At 49.2% G+C, this 5,373-nt stretch overlaps 1 pseudogene; it reads left to right on the top strand.

Moving 5' to 3' along the window:
* Positions 1-2,765: 2,765 nt before the first annotated feature.
* Positions 2,766-3,146, top strand: LOC125541366 (uncharacterized; annotated as a pseudogene).
* Positions 3,147-5,373: the final 2,227 nt, after the last annotated feature.

Here is a 5,373-nt window from a genome sequence, read left to right as displayed (position 1 = left end):
TCTTCCACCTGGGATTTTTCATGCACCCCAAGTGAGAAGTACAGATATCATATATATTACCAACAATAGAATCGAGCATAGTTTGTTCTACCTGAATCTCATCCACATTCAGCCTGTTGTTATCAACAAGTAGTGCTTGAGATCCATCCAAGTTTTCCTTTTCACAAGCCTCTCTGGCAATGGATTCAATCAGGAGAGTATCATCTGCAGTTCCATCTGATTCCTCCTGCCCCTCTTCCATACTGTCACTAGGGCTATTTTTCTCATCTTTGTTGTTCATGTAAGCCCCCCCCTCTTTTCTTTTCTCACTATCCCGAGGAGTGACTCGAGTAAAATGTTTCCCATGGGATGAGTCCTTTCCAGTCGACTCAACCTGGTTCACACTGCTCGATCTCTCAGGATCTCTGACCAGAATTTTTTCAATATCATAGAAGAAATCAAAAAAGTGTGTTCCCAGGACAGCTTCAGCTACACCAGGCAGCTCATCAACATTGCGACATCCCAGCCGGACTCGCACATATTCAGGTTTGTGCAGAGTGGCCATGTCAATTTCAAGAGGAACGCCAACCAAAGATGCAACATAAGCCACATTCCTTTCATTTCTTTGTTCCAGAGGAACATTCGCCACTCTCACCCAAGCAACCTCCATCACCCCTTTTGCTCCCACATTAGCCGACCAGGGAACAATCTTAACCACTACTCCGCAAGATCGTAAGGTCATTTTGTCATTGTAACATGCTTTTTCACATCTCTTTGATTAGGAAAGCGCATAACATAAGTCTTAGGACCTATAGGACGAGCAGTACAATGCCACTTGGTCCCAATATAATCAGAGAAAGCATCTTCGAGCTCCTTCACACTAGCTTCCCCCTCAATCACAGTAATCACTACACTCGTGGCACGTTCCTTAAGCTGCTTAGCAGTACATGAGTCTGGAATGTAAAAGAAACCCTGGCCCTTGCCCTGGAAGGCGCACATAGGAGCCACACACTCCCATGGCAGAAAAGTAGTGCAAATCGAAGCCAAATGCCCCATCTTACTGCATCTCTCACAAAAAGCTTGCGGGCAACTAGCAGGAGTATGACTAGTGGCTTTGCAAATCAGACATGGATCATAGTTTTTGGTTGGGGGCACCTGAGTAGAAGATTCACCCCACTGAGCAGCATCAGGGATTTGCTTCCTTCTGGGAGCGTTGTCGATGTCGAGATCCGAGGGATTAGAGTTCGGGTGCTTCTCCACCCATACCCCCCTAGATCCGGCCCTCTTGGCCCGCTCCGCCGCGTCGTCCCAGCGCGTGGTGTCGTCCGAGGCCGATGTCTCCTGCTTGTTCGTGGAGAGGTTGTCGCCGGTCGCCTCCCTGGACCAGGAGAACTGACCTCGACCACGGCCCTGATCGAAACGCCCGGCGCCGCGCCCGAAACGCCCAGCCCCAAAGTCGTCCCTCCGATTGCCATGGAAGAAGCGATCCCCACGTCCCTCCATCTCCGTCAGAGCGCGCAGCTTGGAGGCCACCACCGCCGCAAAGGATCTGCAATCCCCTCCAACTTTCCCCTCCCACCACAGAAAAGAGGAAGAAATTTTGGATCTAGGTTTTCGCGGCGCCTCCCAGAAGTGAGAGAACGCGGTGTCTAGGTCATGGGCGGGGGTGGGGTGGGCTTTAATACCTGCTGCGCGTCTCGCCTCCCCGTCATGGCGCCCGAGATCCTCATCCACATGTCGAGCATCCATGGCGGACGACCCGCCCGTGCCTGGGTGTGGCCCAAGGATGCCCCGGTCCCGCCGCCTCTCTACGGTGTACCGCGGTACACCATTCGCACCATCATGTGTGTGGATCTGACTCGGCGCCGCCGTGTGCCCCACCGGAATCTGGTCCCGCACCCTGGCGATATGACAGGGGAACGAGACGGCCTGCCCGATGTCGAGCCGCTCGCCGTCCCTGAGATATCGCGCGTCGACCGTCACCCCCCTCTCATCAATCAGGGCAATCCAGAGCGAGTCGTGTCGGAGATGGATCTCGCCGTCGGCGAAGGAAAGCGCGCGTGCCGCCGTGAGGTCAGTCGCGTAGGAGACGAGCCAACGCACATCGCTCTCCATCACCAAGGTAGATGATCTTCCCCTCTCGACAATGTCCAACGCGGGCTGGGGTGACGGGCGGTAATGATCAGTAGTTGTTGTTTCTGAATTTTCGGATAGGGAGGAGAGGAGTGCTCACAACTGGACAAAGGACAGGGTAATTTCTATTTCTAAACCATGGCCAGCTCAAACTGAACTGAAATAGAACTGCGTTTATTCATTGATCGAACTCAAATTGTTGCATTTTTATAGCATTTGTTGTTTGTAGAAATAGAAGATGAAGAGACGCTGCTAAGTTTTTGTATTTGTACCAACGATAATTAATATTTTGGGAGGCATATATTTCATATTTGTATCAACGGTGGAAAAGAGTAGCAAATAAATTATAAAATTATTGAACAACTGAACCATATTTTGTACTATGTTTTCACATGGGTTGTTGTAGAAAGTAGTTTTTTCATGTTGTCATAAAAAGAATTTGGCCCGGTTTTAACTCCAATCCTACCTCCGCCACTAACGTGTTCGTTAAAATGACTGGTGCAGACCGAACGATGCTCATCAACAACACTGAGCATGAATTCAATGCAGCAAAACAAGAATTTTGCATTGAAAACTTAGCTATGGTTCATGGTGCGCTTACTCTGGGTGTTAACAACATGTTGCAGGCCAAAGCAACTATTGGCGGTGGCATGATGGAGGTGAAGCTCAAGGACCTTGTTACATCGACCAACCCCGTGAACATGAAGTTCATCGTGCAGGTAGGAGACATGCCTGGTGGCCGACGAGACGGCGGCGGTGCATTTCCTGCTATGGGGCACCGAGTGCGACGCCTTCGAGCCCGGAGACATCGTGTGGCTCACAAGCGGCATCTTCTCCTACCGCAGGGGCAACAAGCTCTTCCTACGGGCTGGTAAGCGAGGACGCGCTGAGAAGGTGGGTGAGTTCACCATGACGTTCGTTGAGACACCCAACATGAGAGAGGTGAGGTGGGGGCCGATCCAGGCGACCCGGGGAAGATGGTGCAGGAGGCCATCCTGTCACCCTACTCCCAGGTCTTCGAGCCGCTGCACTGACGCCATCGATTCAGGCTTCCAGCTCTTTGTTGCTCTAGTCAAGCTTGGCAATTAGAGTACTTATTGCTACCATTGTTGATTGGTTTGGCATCACCAATATAGGACACTAAAATTAAAATGCTCTTATGAGATCATATAGGGAGCCTGCACCCTGCTCTCAGCGGACAAATACAGCTCATTCTCGCCCCTCTGCGATAACAAATCCAAACTGCGACTAGCTTTTAATCGTTTGCATTCGGGCTCGGTTTCCGGTTTTCTCAACTGCATTGTGATGTTATTCTAACATATGAATTGCAGAAAACCACCAGATTGAAACCTTTTTTTTGAAATGAAAGGTAGATTAGGTTCTACCTTATATATTTCAAAACAGGCACAAGCCTGAGGACCAAAAGGTCAAATACATGAGGCTCATATTCAGCACCATGGTGCCCTGGCTATAAGTAGCCAGATAAGAGAGAGAAAGAAAGAAGAGAAAAGGCTAGAAGGTGGAAAACATCAAGGAGGCAACGATAGCAGGCTCGTTTAAGCAGAGAAAAAGAAAGAAGAGAAAAAGCTAGAAGGTGGAAAACATCAGGGAGGCAACGATAGCAGGCTCGTTTAAGCAGGGGACAACCATTGGATCCAAGCCTCCATAGCATCTTGATCTGCTATTTTCTGTGCTCTATTTTTCCACAAAGTTAGCAACTGCACTGCATATAGCTTGATGTAGGTAGGAGACCATTGCTTGCTGCAGAAAACACGATCGTTCCTTGCGTGCCAGAGCGTGACAGCGGCCACAGCAAACATCAAAGAAAATCTGCTAGAGGGTGGCCAGGTATGCAGCGCCTCCTGCATGAAGTTGATGAGATCTGTGGAACTATTGGCAAGGTTCATCATGTGCAACGAGCCCCAAAGTATTGAAGCCGGAGAGCAACGGAGGACAATATGATCAGTAGATTCACAAGCAGGGCAAATATCACAGTCTTGGTGTGTGGTAATGGACGTCCAGTGTTTCTTGACCATGTTGTCGCGTGAGTTTAGTCGTCCCCGAAAAGCCAACCATAGGAAGATGCAGTGTTTCAAGGGGATGACAGGGTCCCAGATCCAATGACTAACAACAGAAGAAATCCCCCTGAAAGTGAGCAGCTTATAGATGTATGATGTAGAGATTGCTTTATTTTGGAGAGCAGACGAGCGTGCATCAATAAGGCTGGAGGATGGCGCAAGAGCAGCCAGAAGATCACATAGGAAATGCAGCTCCTGGACGGCCATAGCAGATAGGTTGGGGTGCAGTAGGAAGCGCCAACTTCCCTGATGGAACTGGGAGGCGACAATGCAGCAACCATCGAGAGCGAAGCTGAAAAGAGTGGGCAAAACAAAATGGAGCCCGCCAACAGGCAGCCAACAATCATGCCAGAAGGATATGGTCTTGCCAGACCCCAAGGAGCACCAAGAGGAGGCTAAAATCAGCGGAATAAATTGCTTGAAACCTTTCCAAATGGCAGAGTCCCGATGCCAGCTATTCAAGGGTATGATGTTCTGACAGTACTGACGAGCTAACCACTGGTAGCAAGGGATATCGGAGAACTGCAGAACCCTTGCAACAAACTTAGACAGCAACGCGTTATTGTGTGCGGCCAAATCCTCGATTCCCAGACCACCAGACGTTCTGGGCAAAGTAACAAACTGCCATGCTACGAGGCACTAACCTCCTTTAGCTGAGCTCTTCCCTTGCCAGAAGAAACCCCTGATCAAGCTTTCAAGTTTGGCAATGGATTCCTTGGGCCATGGGAAGCAAGCCATGTAGTAGCTGGGTATGCTGGCAAGCACGTAGTTGATTAAAGTGAGCCTGAAAGCACAAGTGCTCCCTAGGTGGTTTTGGTAATTAATGACAACATATCTCTCGTTGGACTAACACTTTTACCTAGTATGTTTCAGATAAAGTTCAAAAATGAAGTGGCATGGACTAGAGGATGTGGAACCCCTTCAAAATGCTAAGGACAAAGGATTGGCTCAAGCTCCAAGCTCAAGACTCCACACTTTCTATCTTAGTGATCCAAGATCACATTGAGTCTATAGGAAAGCCAATACTATTAAGAAGGGATGAGGTGTTGCTTAATGGCTTGCTTGCTCAAAGTGCTTAGTGATATGCTCCAAAGCCCTCAACCACTTTCTCACTTCCAAATTTTTCCTAAACCAAAAGTCAAACTCGGCCCCACCGATTCTTTCTATCCGGAGCCACCGAGTT

The sequence above is a fragment of the Triticum urartu genome, chromosome 2A, assembly GCF_056163025.1.
Source record: "Triticum urartu cultivar PI428250 chromosome 2A, HENAU_Tu73, whole genome shotgun sequence".
NCBI classification, from domain to species: Eukaryota; Viridiplantae; Streptophyta; class Magnoliopsida; order Poales; family Poaceae; genus Triticum; species Triticum urartu.
This window is presented reverse-complemented; position numbering and strand designations above follow the sequence as displayed.